Raw genomic sequence first — 14313 nt, 5'->3', positions numbered from 1 at the left:
AGTTAGAGACAGGAGGAAGGGGTTAGGGGTTAGGAGTTAGGGGTTAGAGACAGGAGGAAGGGCGTTAGGGGTTAGAGACAGGAGGAAGGGGTTAGGGGTTAGGGGTTAGATACAGGAGGAAGGGGTTAGGAGTTAGAGACAGGAGGAAGGGGTTAGGAGTTAGGGGTTAGGGGTTAGAGACAGGAGGAAGGGGTTAGGGGTTAGAGACAGGAGGAAGGGGTTAGGAGTTAGAGACAGGAGGAAGGGGTTAGGAGTTAGAGACAGGAGGAAGGGGTTAGGGGTTAGAGACAGGAGGATGTGGTTAGGGGTTAGAGACAGGAGGAAGGGGTTAGAGGTTAGAGACAGGAGGAAGGAGTTAGGAGTTAGAGACAGGAGGAAGGGGTTAGGAGTTAGAGACAGGAGGAAGGGGTTAGGAGTTAGAGACAGGAGGAAGGGGTTAGGAGTTAGAGACAGGAGGAAGGGGTTAGGAGTTAGGGGTTAGAGACAGGAGGAAGGGGTTAGGGGTTAGAGACAGGAGGAAGGGGTTAGGGGTTAGAGACAGGAGGAAGGGGTTAGGAGTTAGAGACAGGAGGAAGGGGTTAGGAGTTAGGGGTTAGAGACAGGAGGAAGGGGTTAGGGGTTAGAGACAGGAGGAAGGGGTTAGGAGTTAGGGGTTAGAGACAGGAGGATGGGGTTAGGGGTTAGAGACAGGAGGAAGGGGTTAGGAGTTAGAGACAGGAGGAAGGGGTTAGGAGTTAGAGACAGGAGGAAGGGGTTAGGGGTTAGAGACAGGAGGAAGGGGTTAGGAGTTAGAGACAGGAGGAAGGGTTAGGAGTTAGAGACAGGAGGAAGGGGTTAGGGGTTAGAGACAGGAGGAAGGGGTTAGGGGTTAGAGACAGGAGGAAGGGGTTAGGAGTTAGAGACAGGAGGAAGGGGTTAGGGGTTAGAGACAGGAGGAAGGGGTTAGGAGTTAGAGACAGGAGGAAGGGTTAGGAGTTAGAGACAGGAGGAAGGGGCTAGGGGTTAGAGACAGGAGGAAGGGGTTAGGGGTTAGAGACAGGAGGAAGGGGTTAGGAGTTAGAGACAGGAGGAAGGGGTTAGGAGTTAGAGACAGGAGGAAGGGGTTAGGGGTTAGAGACAGGAGGAAGGGGTTAGGGGTTAGAGACAGGAGGAAGGGGTTAGGGGTTAGAGACAGGAGGAAGGGGTTAGGGGTTAGAGACAGGAGGAAGGGGTTAGGAGTTAGAGACAGGAGGAAGGGGTTAGGGGTTAGAGACAGGAGGAAGGGGTTAGGAGTTAGAGACAGGAGGAAGGGGTTAGGAGTTAGAGACAGGAGGAAGGGGTTAGGAGTTAGAGACAGGAGGAAGGGGTTAGGGGTTAGAGACAGGAGGAAGGGGTTTGGGGTTAGAGACAGGAGGAAGGAGTTAGGAGTTAGAGACAGGAGGAAGGGGTTAGAGGTTAGAGACAGCAGGAAGGGGTTAGGGGTTAGAGACAGGAGGAAGGGGTTAGGGGTTAGGGGTTAGAGACAGGAGGAAGGGGTTAGGGGTTAGAGACAGGAGGAAGGGGTTAGGAGTTAGAGACAGGAGGAAGGGGTTAGGGGTTAGAGACAGGAGGAAGGGGTTAGGGGTTAGAGACAGGAGGAAGGGGTTAGGGGTTAGAGACAGGAGGAAGGGGTTAGGGGTTAGAGACAGGAGGAAGGGGTTAGGGGTTAGAGACAGGAGGAAGGAGTTAGAGACAGGAGGAAGGGGTTAGGGGTTAGGGGTTAGAGACAGGAGGAAGGGGTTAGGGGTTAGAGACAGGAGGAAGGGGTTAGGGGTTAGAGACAGGAGGAAGGGGTTAGGAGTTAGGGGTTAGAGACAGGAGGAAGGGGTTAGGGGTTAGGAGTTAGAGACAGGAGGAAGGAGTTAGGAGTTAGAGACAGGAGGAAGGGGTTAGGGGTTAGAGACAGGAGGAAGGGGTTAGGAGTTAGGGGTTAGAGACAGGAGGAAGGGGTTAGGGGTTAGAGACAGGAGGAAGGGATTAGGGGTTAGGGGTTAGAGACAGGAGGAAGGAGTTAGGGGTTAGAGACAGGAGGAAGGGATTAGGGGTTAGGGGTTAGAGACAGGAGGAAGGGCGTTAGGGGTTAGAGACAGGAGGATGGGGTTAGGGGTTAGGGGTTAGATACAGGAGGAAGGGGTTAGGAGTTAGAGGCAGGAGGAAGGGGTTAGGAGTTAGGGGTTAGGGGTTAGAGACAGGAGGAAGGGGTTAGGGGTTAGAGACAGGAGGAAGGGGTTAGGAGTTAGAGACAGGAGGAAGGGGTTAGGAGTTAGAGACAGGAGGAAGGGGTTAGGGGTTAGAGACAGGAGGATGTGGTTAGGGGTTAGAGACAGGAGGAAGGGGTTAGAGGTTAGAGACAGGAGGAAGGAGTTAGGAGTTAGAGACAGGAGGAAGGGGTTAGGAGTTAGAGACAGGAGGAAGGGGTTAGGAGTTAGAGACAGGAGGAAGGGGTTAGGAGTTAGAGACAGGAGGAAGGGGTTAGGAGTTAGGGGTTAGAGACAGGAGGAAGGGGTTAGGGGTTAGAGACAGGAGGAAGGGGTTAGGGGTTAGAGACAGGAGGAAGGGGTTAGGAGTTAGAGACAGGAGGAAGGGGTTAGGAGTTAGGGGTTAGAGACAGGAGGAAGGGGTTAGGGGTTAGAGACAGGAGGAAGGGGTTAGGAGTTAGGGGTTAGAGACAGGAGGATGGGGTTAGGGGTTAGAGACAGGAGGAAGGGGTTAGGAGTTAGAGACAGGAGGAAGGGGTTAGGAGTTAGAGACAGGAGGAAGGGGTTAGGGGTTAGAGACAGGAGGAAGGGGTTAGGAGTTAGAGACAGGAGGAAGGGTTAGGAGTTAGAGACAGGAGGAAGGGGCTAGGGGTTAGAGACAGGAGGAAGGGGTTAGGGGTTAGAGACAGGAGGAAGGGGTTAGGAGTTAGAGACAGGAGGAAGGGGTTAGGAGTTAGAGACAGGAGGAAGGGGTTAGGGGTTAGAGACAGGAGGAAGGGGTTAGGGGTTAGAGACAGGAGGAAGGGGTTAGGGGTTAGAGACAGGAGGAAGGGGTTAGGGGTTAGAGACAGGAGGAAGGGGTTAGGAGTTAGAGACAGGAGGAAGGGGTTAGGGGTTAGAGACAGGAGGAAGGGGTTAGGAGTTAGAGACAGGAGGAAGGGGTTAGGAGTTAGAGACAGGAGGAAGGGGTTAGGAGTTAGAGACAGGAGGAAGGGGTTAGGGGTTAGAGACAGGAGGAAGGGGTTTGGGGTTAGAGACAGGAGGAAGGAGTTAGGAGTTAGAGACAGGAGGAAGGGGTTAGAGGTTAGAGACAGCAGGAAGGGGTTAGGGGTTAGAGACAGGAGGAAGGGGTTAGGGGTTAGGGGTTAGAGACAGGAGGAAGGGGTTAGGGGTTAGAGACAGGAGGAAGGGGTTAGGAGTTAGAGACAGGAGGAAGGGGTTAGGGGTTAGAGACAGCAGGAAGGGGTTAGGGGTTAGAGACAGGAGGAAGGGGTTAGGGGTTAGAGACAGGAGGAAGGGGTTAGGGGTTAGAGACAGGAGGAAGGGGTTAGGGGTTAGAGACAGGAGGAAGGAGTTAGAGACAGGAGGAAGGGGTTAGGGGTTAGGGGTTAGAGACAGGAGGAAGGGGTTAGGGGTTAGAGACAGGAGGAAGGGGTTAGGGGTTAGAGACAGGAGGAAGGGGTTAGGAGTTAGGGGTTAGAGACAGGAGGAAGGGGTTAGGGGTTAGGAGTTAGAGACAGGAGGAAGGAGTTAGGAGTTAGAGACAGGAGGAAGGGGTTAGGGGTTAAAGACAGGAGGAAGGGGTTAGGAGTTAGGGGTTAGAGACAGGAGGAAGGGGTTAGGGGTTAGAGACAGGAGGAAGGGATTAGGGGTTAGGGGTTAGAGACAGGAGGAAGGAGTTAGGGGTTAGAGACAGGAGGAAGGGGTTAGGGGTTAGGGTGTTGGACGAAGGGGTTAGGGGTTAGAGACAGGAGGAAGGGGTTAGGGGTTAGAGACAGGAGGAAGGAGTTAGGGGTTAGAGACAGGAGGAAGGGGTTAGGGGTTAGGGGTTAGAGACAGGAGGAAGGAGTTAGGGGTTAGAGACAGGAGGAGAGGGTTAGGGGTTAGGGGTTAGAGACAGGAGGAAGGGGTTAGGAGTTAGAGACAGGAGGAAGGGGTTAGGGGTTAGAGACCGGAGGAAGGGGTTAGGAGTTAGAGACAGGAGGAAGGGGTTAGGGGTTAGGGGTTAGAGACAGGAGGAAGGGGTTAGGGGTTAGAGACAGGAGGAAGGGGTTAGGGGTTAGAGACAGGAGGAAGGGGTTAGGAGTTAGAGACAGGAGGAAGGGGTTAGGGGTTAGAGACAGGAGGAAGGGGTTAGGGGTTAGGAGTTAGAGACAGGAGGAAGGGGTTAGGGGTTAGAGACAGGAGGAAGGGGTTAGGGGTTAGAGACAGGAGGAAGGGGTTAGGAGTTAGAGACAGGAGGAAGGGGTTAGGAATTAGAGACAGGAGGAAGGGGTTAGGGGTTAGAGACAGGAGGAAGGGGTTAGGGGTTAGAGACAGGAGGAAGGGGTTAGGGGTTAGAGGCAGGAGGAAGGGGTTAGGAGTTAGAGACAGGAGGAAAGGGTTAGGAGTTAGAGACAGGGGTTAGGAGTTAGGGGTTAGAGACAGGAGGAAGGGGTTAGGGGTTAGAGACAGGAGGAAGGGGTTAGGAGTTAGAGACAGGAGGAAGGGGTTAGGGGTTAGAGACAGGAGGAAGGGGTTAGGGGTTAGAGACAGGAGGAAGGGGTTAGGAGTTAGAGACAGGAGGAAGGGGTTAGGGGTTAGAGACAGGAGGAAGGGGTTAGGGGTTAGAGACAGGAGGAAGGGGTTAGGAGTTAGAGACAGGAGGAAGGGGTTAGGAGTTAGAGACAGGAGGAAGGGGTTAGGAGTTAGACAGGAGGAAGGGGTTAGGGGTTAGAGACAGGAGGAAGGGGTTAGGGGTTAGAGACAGGAGGAAGGGGTTAGGGGTTAGGGGTTAGAGACAGGAGGAAGGGGTTAGGGGTTAGAGACAGGAGGAAGGGGTTAGGGGTTAGAGACAGCAGGAAGGGGTTAGGAGTTAGAGACAGGAGGAAGGGGTTAGGGGTTAGAGACAGGAGGAAGGGGTTAGGAGTTAGAGACAGGAGGAAGGGGTTAGGAGTTAGAGACAGGAGGAAGGGGTTAGGAGTTAGGGGTTAGAGACAGGAGGAAGGGGTTAGGAGTTAGAGACAGGAGGAAGGGGTTAGGAGTTAGAGACAGGAGGAAGGGGTTAGGAGTTAGAGACAGGAGGAAGGGGTTAGGAGTTAGAGACAGGAGGAAGGGGTTAGGAGTTAGAGACAGGAGGAAGGGGTTAGGAGTTAGGGGTTAGAGACAGGAGGAAGGGGTTAGGAGTTAGAGACAGGAGGAAGGGGTTAGGAGTTAGAGACAGGAGGAAGGGGTTAGGAGTTAGAGACAGGAGGAAGGGGTTAGGGGTTAGAGACAGGAGGAAGGGGTTAGGAGTTAGAGACAGGAGGAAGGAGTTAGGGGTTAGAGACAGGAGGAAGGGGTTAGGGGTTAGAGACAGGAGGAAGGGGTTAGGGGTTAGAGACAGGAGGAAGGGGTTAGGGGTTAGGGGTTAGAGACAGGAGGAAGGGGTTAGGGGTTAGAGACAGGAGGAAGGGGTTAGGAGTTAGAGACAGGAGGAAGGAGTTAGGGGTTAGAGACAGGAGGAAGGGGTTAGGGGTTAGAGACAGGAGGAAGGGGTTAGGGGTTAGAGACAGGAGGAAGGGGTTAGGAGTTAGAGACAGGAGGAAGGGGTTAGGAGTTAGAGACAGGAGGAAGGGGTTAGGAGTTAGAGACAGGAGGAAGGGGTTAGGGGTTAGAGACAGGAGGAAGGGGTTAGGGGTTAGAGACAGGAGGAAGGGGTTAGGGGTTAGGGGTTAGAGACAGGAGGAAGGGGTTAGGGGTTAGAGACAGGAGGAAGGGGTTAGGGGTTAGAGACAGCAGGAAGGGGTTAGGAGTTAGAGACAGGAGGAAGGGGTTAGGGGTTAGAGACAGGAGGAAGGGGTTAGGAGTTAGAGACAGGAGGAAGGGGTTAGGGGTTAGAGACAGGAGGAAGGGGTTAGGGGTTAGAGACAGGAGGAAGGGGTTAGGGGTTAGAGACAGGAGGAAGGGGTTAGGGGTTAGAGACAGGAGGAAGGGGTTAGGGGTTAGAGACAGGAGGAAGGGGTTATGAGTTAGAGACAGGAGGAAGGGGTTAGGAGTTAGAGACAGGAGGAAGGGGTTAGGGGTTAGAGACAGGAGGAAGGGGTTAGGAGTTAGAGACAGGAGGAAGGAGTTAGGGGTTAGAGATAGGAGGAAGGGGTTAGGAGTTAGGGGTTAGAGACAGGAGGAAGGGGTTAGGAGTTAGAGACAGGAGGAAGGGGTTAGGAGTTAGGGGTTAGGGGTTAGAGACAGGAGGAAGGGGTTAGGAGTTAGAGACAGGAGGAAGGGGTTAGGGGTTAGAGACAGGAGGAAGGGGTTAGGAGTTAGAGACAGGAGGAAGGGGTTAGGAGTTAGGGGTTAGAGACAGGAGGAAGGGGTTAGGGGTTAGAGACAGGAGGAAGGGGTTAGGGGTTAGGAGGAGGAAGGGGTTAGGGGTTAGGAGTTAGGGGTTAGAGACAGGAGGAAGGGGTTACCCCTCTCCCTCTCAGAGCCCAACCTTCACCCTCGCCCTCTCAGAGCCCAACCTTCACCCCCTCCCCCTCTCAGAGCCCAACTTTCACCCTCCCCCTCTCAGAGCCCAACCTTTACCCTCCCCTCTCAGAGGCCAACCTTCACCCTCCCCCTCTCAGAGCCCAACCTTTACCCTCCCCTCTCAGAGCCCAACCTTCACCCTCCCCCTCTCAGAGCCCAATCTTCACCCTCCCCCTCTCAGAGCCCAACCTTCACCCCATCCCCTCTCAGAGCCCAACTTTCACCCTCACCCTCTCAGAGCCCAACCTTTACCCTCCCCTCTCAGAGGCCAACCTTCACCCTCCCCTTCTCAGAGCCCAACCTTCACCCTCCCCTTCTCATAGCCCAACCTTCACGCTCCCCCTCTCAGAGCCCAATCTTCACCCTCCCCCTCTCAGAGCCCAACCTTCACCCCTACCCCTCTCAGAGCCCAACCTTCACCCTCCCCCTCTCAGATTCCAACCTTCACCCTCCCCCTCTCAGAGCCCAACCTTCACCCTCCCCCTCTCAGAGCCCAACCTTCACCCCCCTCCCCCTCTCAGAGGCCAACCTTCACCCCCCTCCCCCTCTCAGAGCCCAACCTTCACCCCCCTCCCCCTCTCAGAGCCCAACTTTCACCCCCTCCACCTCTCAGAGACCAACCTTCCCCCCCTACCCCTCTCAGAGCCCAACCTTCATCCCCCTCCCCCTCTCAGAGCCCAATCTTCACCCCCGTTCCCCTCTCAGAGCCCAACTTTCACCCTCCCCTCTCAGAGCCCAAACTTCACCCTCCCCCTCTCAGAGCCCAACCTTCATCCCCCTCCCCCTCTCAGAGCCCAATCTTCACCCCCTCCCCCTCTCAGAGCCCAACTTTCACCCTCCCCCTCTCTGAGCCCAACTTTCACCCTCCCCCTCTCAGAGCCCAACCTTCACCCTCGCCCTCTCAGAGCCCAACTTTCACCCTCCCCCTCTCAGATCCCAACCTTCACCCTCCCCCTCTCAGACCCCAACTTTCACCCTCCCCCTCTCAGAGCCCAACCTTCACCCTCCCCCTCTCAGAGGCCAACCTTCACCCTCCCCCTCTCAGAGGCCAATCTTCACCCTCCCCCTCTCAGAGGCCAACCTTCACCCTCCCCCTCTCAGAGGCCAACCTTCACTCTCCCCCTCTCAGAGCCCATCCTTCACCCTCCCCCTCTCAGAGGCCAATCTTCACCCTCCCCCTCTCAGAGGCCAATCTTCACCCTCCCCCTCTCAGAGGCCAACCTTCACCCTCCCCTCTCAGAGGCCAACCTTCACCCTCCCCCTCTCAGAGGCCAACTTTCACCCTCCCCCTCTCAGAGCCCAACCTTCACCCCCCTCCCCCTCTCAGAGCACAACCTTCACCCTCCCCCTCTCAGAGGCCAACCTTCACCCTCCCCCTCTCAGACCCCAACTTTCACCCCCCTCCCCCTCTCAGAGCCCAACCTTCACCCTCCCCCTCTCAGAGCCCAACCTTCACCCTCCCCCTCTCAGAGCCCAACTTTCACCCCCTTCCCCTCTCAGAGCCCAACCTTCACCCTCCCCCTCTCAGAGCCCAACCTTCACCACCCTCCCCCTCTCAGAGCCCAACCTTCACCCTCCCCCTCTCAGAGCCCAACCTTCACCCTCCCCCTCTCAGAGCCCAACCTTTACCCTCCCCTCTCAGAGGCCAACCTTCACCCCCCTCCCCCTCTCAGAGGCCAATCTTCACCCCTGCCACACAGAGGCCAACCTTCACCCCCCCTCCCCCTCTCAGAGCCCAACCTTCACCCTCCCCCTCTCAGAGGCCAACCTTCACCCTCCCCTCTCAGAGCCCAACCTTCACCCTCCCCCTCTCAGAGGCCAACCTTCACCCTCCCCCTCTCAGAGGCCAACCTTCACCCTCCCCCTCTCAGAGCCCAACCTTCACCCTCCCCTCTCAGAGCCCAACCTTCACCATCCCCCTCTCAGAGGCCAACCTTCACCCTCCCCCTCTCAGAGGCCAACCTTCACCCTCCCCCTCTCAGAGCCCAACCTTCACCCCCCTCCCCTTCTCAGAGGCCAACCTTCACCCTCCCCCTCTCAGAGGCCAACCTTCACCCTTCCCCTCTCAGAGTCCAACCTTCACCCCCCTCCCCCTCTCAGAGCCCAACCTTTACCCTCCCCCTCTCAGAGGCCAACCTTCACCACCCTCCCCCTCTCAGAGCCCAACCTTCACCCCCCTCCCCTTCTCAGAGGCCAACCTTCACCCCCCCCCCTCTCAGAGGCCAACCTTCACCCTTCCCCTCTCAGAGTCCAACCTTCACCCCCCTCCCCCTCTCAGAGCCCAACCTTTACCCTCCCCCTCTCAGAGGCCAACCTTCACCACCCTCCCCCTCTCAGAGGCCAACCTTCACCCCCCTACCCCTCTCAGAGCCCAACCTTTACCCTCCCCCTCTCAGAGGCCTACCTTCACCCTCCCCTCTCAGAGTCCAACCTTCACCCTTCCCCTCTCAGAGTCCAACCTTCACCCCCTCTCGGAGCCCCCCTCCCCCTCTCAGAGGCCAACCTTCACCACCCTCCCCCTCTCAGAGCCCAACCTTCACCCTCCCCCTCTCAGAGGCCAACCTTCACCCCTGCCACACAGAGACTGCTATCTCCCTGTTATCTCGTCTAAAAGCTCCCCTCACCATACATCTTTACCACCCTTTGTGTGCGTCTCTTCACCCATGATAACGTTCCAAGGTGCATGGTCCCAAAGATAACAGTTTACAGTAGTTAATTGGTGATTAAACGACTAGATCCCCTTGTAAAATGTTGCTACCAGTGTTAAGACGAAAGCAGTTGTCTGTTGGTAATAGAAGACGTATTTATCTATAGGAAGTATTTTACTAGTTGCTTTGGACGTTGTGTCTAAAACCTCCATATTTCTGCTGATGTTGGCATCATTTAAAGGTGAAAGGAGAAGATCCCCAGCAGGCTGGTTGAGAGGACAGCGTTATAACCTGTCTGCTGAGTCTCTGGCTCTGTTACAGGAGGTGGAGCCGGGTTCCCGGGGGCGGGGCCTGTTACCGGGGGTGGAGCCTGTTCCCGGGGGTGGGACCTGTTCCCGGGGGTGGAGCCTGTTCCCGGGGGTGGGACCTGTTCCCGGGTGTGGAGCCTGTTCCCGGGGGTGGAGCCTGTTCCTGGGGGTGGGACCTGTTCCCGGGTGTGGAGCCTGTTCCCGGGGGTGGAGCCTGTTCCTGGGGGTGGGACCTGTTCCTGGGGGTGGAGCCTGTTCCAGGTTTTCCACTCGGTGGTCTGTCTGTGGTCTGTGGGTCTTTGGGTCTGTCAATATGAATAGATTTATGTCTGCCACAGCGAGGGCCAGACTGCCGCAGTCCTAAACCCATGTGATTACATTTTAATGCAGCGTTGGCTGGTTGAAATACCTCCAGTAATGACTTTGGTTTTTCCACTCTTCATATAATCTTCTCCGTTTGTGCAACGGATTTGTACGGTGGTGTAAAGCCACTGGTCTGAATTAGACAGTGGTGTAGATCCCAGATATGGTCTGAATTAGACAGTGGTGTAGATCCCAGATATGGTCTGAATTAGACAGTGGTGTAGATCCCAGATGTGGTCTGATTAGACAGTGGTGTAAAGCCACTGGTCTGAATTAGACAGTGGTGTAGATCCCAGATATGGTCTGAATTAGACAGTGGTGTAGATCCCAGATATGGTCTGATTAGACAGTGGTGTAGATCCCAGATATGGTCTGAATTAGACAGTGGTGTAGATCCCAGATATGGTCTGATTAGACAGTGGTGTAGATCCCAGATATGGTCTGAATTAGACAGTGGTGTAGATCCCAGATATGGTCTGAATTAGACAGTGGTGTAGATCCCAGATGTGGTCTGATTAGACAGTGGTGTAGATCCCAGATGTGGTCTGATTAGACAGTGGTGTAGATCCCAGATATGGTCTGAATTAGACAGTGGTGTAGATCCCAGATATGGTCTGAATTAGACAGTGGTGTAGATCCCAGATATGGTCTGAAGTAGACAGTGGTGTAGATCCCAGATATGGTCTGATTAGACAGTGGTGTAGATCCCAGATATGGTCTGATTAGACAGTGGTGTAGATCCCAGATATGGTCTGAATTAGACAGTGGTGTAGATCCCAGATATGGTCTGAATTAGACAGTGGTGTAGATCCCAGATATGGTCTGAATTAGACAGTGGTGTAGATCCCAGATATGGTCTGATTAGACAGTGGTGTAGATCCCAGATATGGTCTGATTAGACAGTGGTGTAGATCCCAGATATGGTCTGAATTAGACAGTGGTGTAGATCCCAGATATGGTCTGAATTAGACAGTGGTGTAGATCCCAGATATGGTCTGAATTAGACAGTGGTGTAGATCCCAGATGTGGTCTGATTAGACAGTGGTGTAGAGCCCAGATATGGTCTGAATTAGACAGTGGTGTAGATCCCAGATATGGTCTGAATTAGACAGTGGTGTAGATCCCAGATATGGTCTGAATTAGACAGTGGTGTAGATCCCAGATGTGGTCTAATTAGACAGTGGTGTAGATCCCAGATGTGGTCTAATTAGACAGTGGTGTAGATCCCAGATATGGTCTGAATTAGACAGTGGTGTAGATCCCAGATATGGTCTGAATTAGACAGTGGTGTAGATCCCAGATGTGGTCTAATTAGACAGTGGTGTAGATCCCAGATATGGTCTGAATTAGACAGTGTAGGAGTAAATGAGATGTATAGGACAGCACATAGATGTATAAAATGGCTGAACATTAAAGATAGACCACACTAATGAAAGGGAGAGAACACATGGTCTGCTGACCTGACACTAATGATAAAGAGATTCATAGTCAGCTGCTTCTACACAGAGGTTTATAGGACAGAATCTGCTGATTCCAATAAAGGCAAACAAAACAAAGAGTACATTGACACATTATGCTGACACACTAAAGATAGAGGGATCCATAGTCAGCTGCTTCTAAAAAGAAGGCCTATAGGGCTGAATCTGCTGATTCCAATGGGGGCAAAGTGCATTGACACATTGATGAAAGGAAGAGACACAGAATCTGCTGACACACTAGGATGGAGGGTCCAGCCACCATTGTAGTCTAGCTGAGAGCAGATGTGGGCGTTATTGGGCGTGAACAAGCGGGAAGCTTGAACTAGAGGATAGTGGTGGCGAATGACTTGAGAAGGGAGACTTCATTTGCATAAGGGATGGACATAGTGCTATGTGTGTATAAATATAGGAGCTAAGGCTCTGGGAAAGGGGGTGGTGGGTGTGTGCCGCGGGGTGTGTTCCGCGGGGACATGCCAGTTGGCTGTACAGTTGTAATAAAGAGCATGTTTGAATTTACAAGTTCTGATAAGCGTTGTATTTGAAATGATTTTCCACGACAACAGTGGTGTAGATCCCAGATATGGTCTGATTAGACAGTGGTGTAGATCCCAGATGTGGTCTGATTAGACAGTGGTGTAGATCCCAGATATGGTCTGAATTAGACAGTGGTGTAGATCCCAGATATGGTCTGAATTAGACAGTGGTGTAGATCCCAGATATGGTCTGAATTAGACAGTGGTGTAGATCCCAGATATGGTCTGATTAGACAGTGGTGTAGATCCCAGATATGGTCTGATTAGACAGTGGTGTAGATCCCAGATATGGTCTGAATTAGAAGCTGAGGTGGATGGATTGAAGAATAGACTGGGACCAGCTGGTTGGAGTGAAGAATAGACTGGGACCAGCTGGTTGGATTGAAGAATAGACTGGGATCAGCTGGTTGGATTGAAGAATAGACTGGGACCAGCTGAGGTGGTTGGATTGAAGACTAGACTGGGACCAGCTGAGGTGGTTGGATTGAAGAATAGACTAGGACCAGCTGAGGTGGTTGGATTGAAGAATAGACTGGGACCAGCTGAGGTGGTTGGATTGAAGAATAGACTGGGACCAGCTGGTTGGATTGAAGAATAGACTGGGACCAGCTGAGGTGGTTGGATTGAAGAATAGACTGGGACCAGCTGGATGGATTGAAGAATAGACTGGGACCAGCTGGTTGGATTGAAGAATAGACTGGGACCAGCTGGTTGGATTGAAGAATAGACTGGGACCAGCTGGTTGGATTGAAGAATAGACTGGGACCAGCTGAGCCGGTTGGATTGAAGAATAGACTGGGACCAGCTGGTTGGAGTGAAGAATAGACTGGGACCAGCTGAGCTGGTTGGATTGAAGAATAGACTGGGACCAACTGGTTGGATTGAAGAATAGACTGGGACCAGCTGGTTGGATTGAAGAATAGACTGGGACCAGCTGGTTGGATTGAAGAATAGACTGGGACCAGCTGGTTGGATTGAAGAATAGACTGGGACCAGCTGGTTGGATTGAAGAATAGACTGGGACCAGCTGGATGGATTGAAGAATAGACTGGGACCAGCTGGTTGGATTGAAGAATAGACTGGGACCAGCTGGATGGATTGAAGAATAGACTGGGACCAGCTGGTTGGATTGAAGAATAGACTGGGACCAGCTGAGGTGGTTGGATTGAAGAATAGACTGGGACCAGCTGGTTGGATTGAAGAATAGACTGGGACCAGCTGGTTGGATTGAAGAATAGACTGGGACCAGCTGATTGGATTGAAGAATAGACTGGGACCAGCTGGTTGGATTGAAGAATAGACTGGGACCAGCTGGTTGGATTGAAGAATAGACTGGGACCAGCTGAGGTTTCATTATTTCTCTTGGTTAGGATGTTGTTCATCACAAGCTAAAGCTGTCTAAACCGTTTACTGTCTTTATCTGTTATACCACCTGGGGAGTTTGTGTGTGTGTTACTAGTACATAGAGTGTGTCCGTATTCATGTCTTCCCCCTCTCCTCTTCCCACCCCTCTCCCATCTCCTCTCTTCCCGTCCTCCCTTTCCCTCTCCCTCCCTCTCCTCCTATCTCTCCCCCTCCATCCCTTTTATCCTCTCCTCTCCCCCTCTTTTCTCCCCTCCCAACCTCCTGTCTCTCTCTCTTCCCTCCCCTCTTCCCTCCTGTCTCTCTCTCTTTTCTCGGTCCTATATTTCTATCTGTTGGGAGATAAGATAACTCCAGCATCGGACCTGTCAGTGCCAGCTGTTACAGACCTTTGCTCACAATAAAGTGTAAGATGTGTGTCAGGTAGGAGGGAACCTTGGTGTATTTGGAGCTCATCCTGGAGGACTATTGATAGGCTGGGTTAGGAGGGAGGGCTGGGTTAGGAGGGAGGGCTGGGGATGGAGGGAGGGCTGGGTTAGGAGGGAGGGCTGGGGATGGGTTAGGAAGGAGGGCTGGGTTAGGAGGGAGGGCTGGGGATGGGTTAGGGGGAGGACTATTGATAGGCTGGGTTAGGAGGGAGGGCTGGGTTAGGAGGGAGGGAGGGCTGGGTTAGGAGGGAGGGAGGGCTGGGGCTGGGTTAGGAGGGAGGGCTGGGTTAGGAGGGAGGGCTGGGTTAGGAGGAAGGGCTATTGATAGGCTGGGTTAGGAGGGAGGGCTGTCGATAGGCTGGGTTAGGAGGGAGGGCTGGGTTAGGAGGGAGGGCTGGGTTAGGAGGGAGGGCTGTCGATAGGCTGGGTTAGGAGGGAGGGCTGTCGATAGGCTGGGTTAGGAGGGAGGAGCAGGACACCACAGCTCAG

Source organism: Salvelinus alpinus, chromosome 4, assembly GCF_045679555.1.
Source record: "Salvelinus alpinus chromosome 4, SLU_Salpinus.1, whole genome shotgun sequence".
Lineage (NCBI taxonomy): Eukaryota > Metazoa > Chordata > Actinopteri > Salmoniformes > Salmonidae > Salvelinus > Salvelinus alpinus.
Note: the sequence above shows the minus strand (reverse complement) of the source record.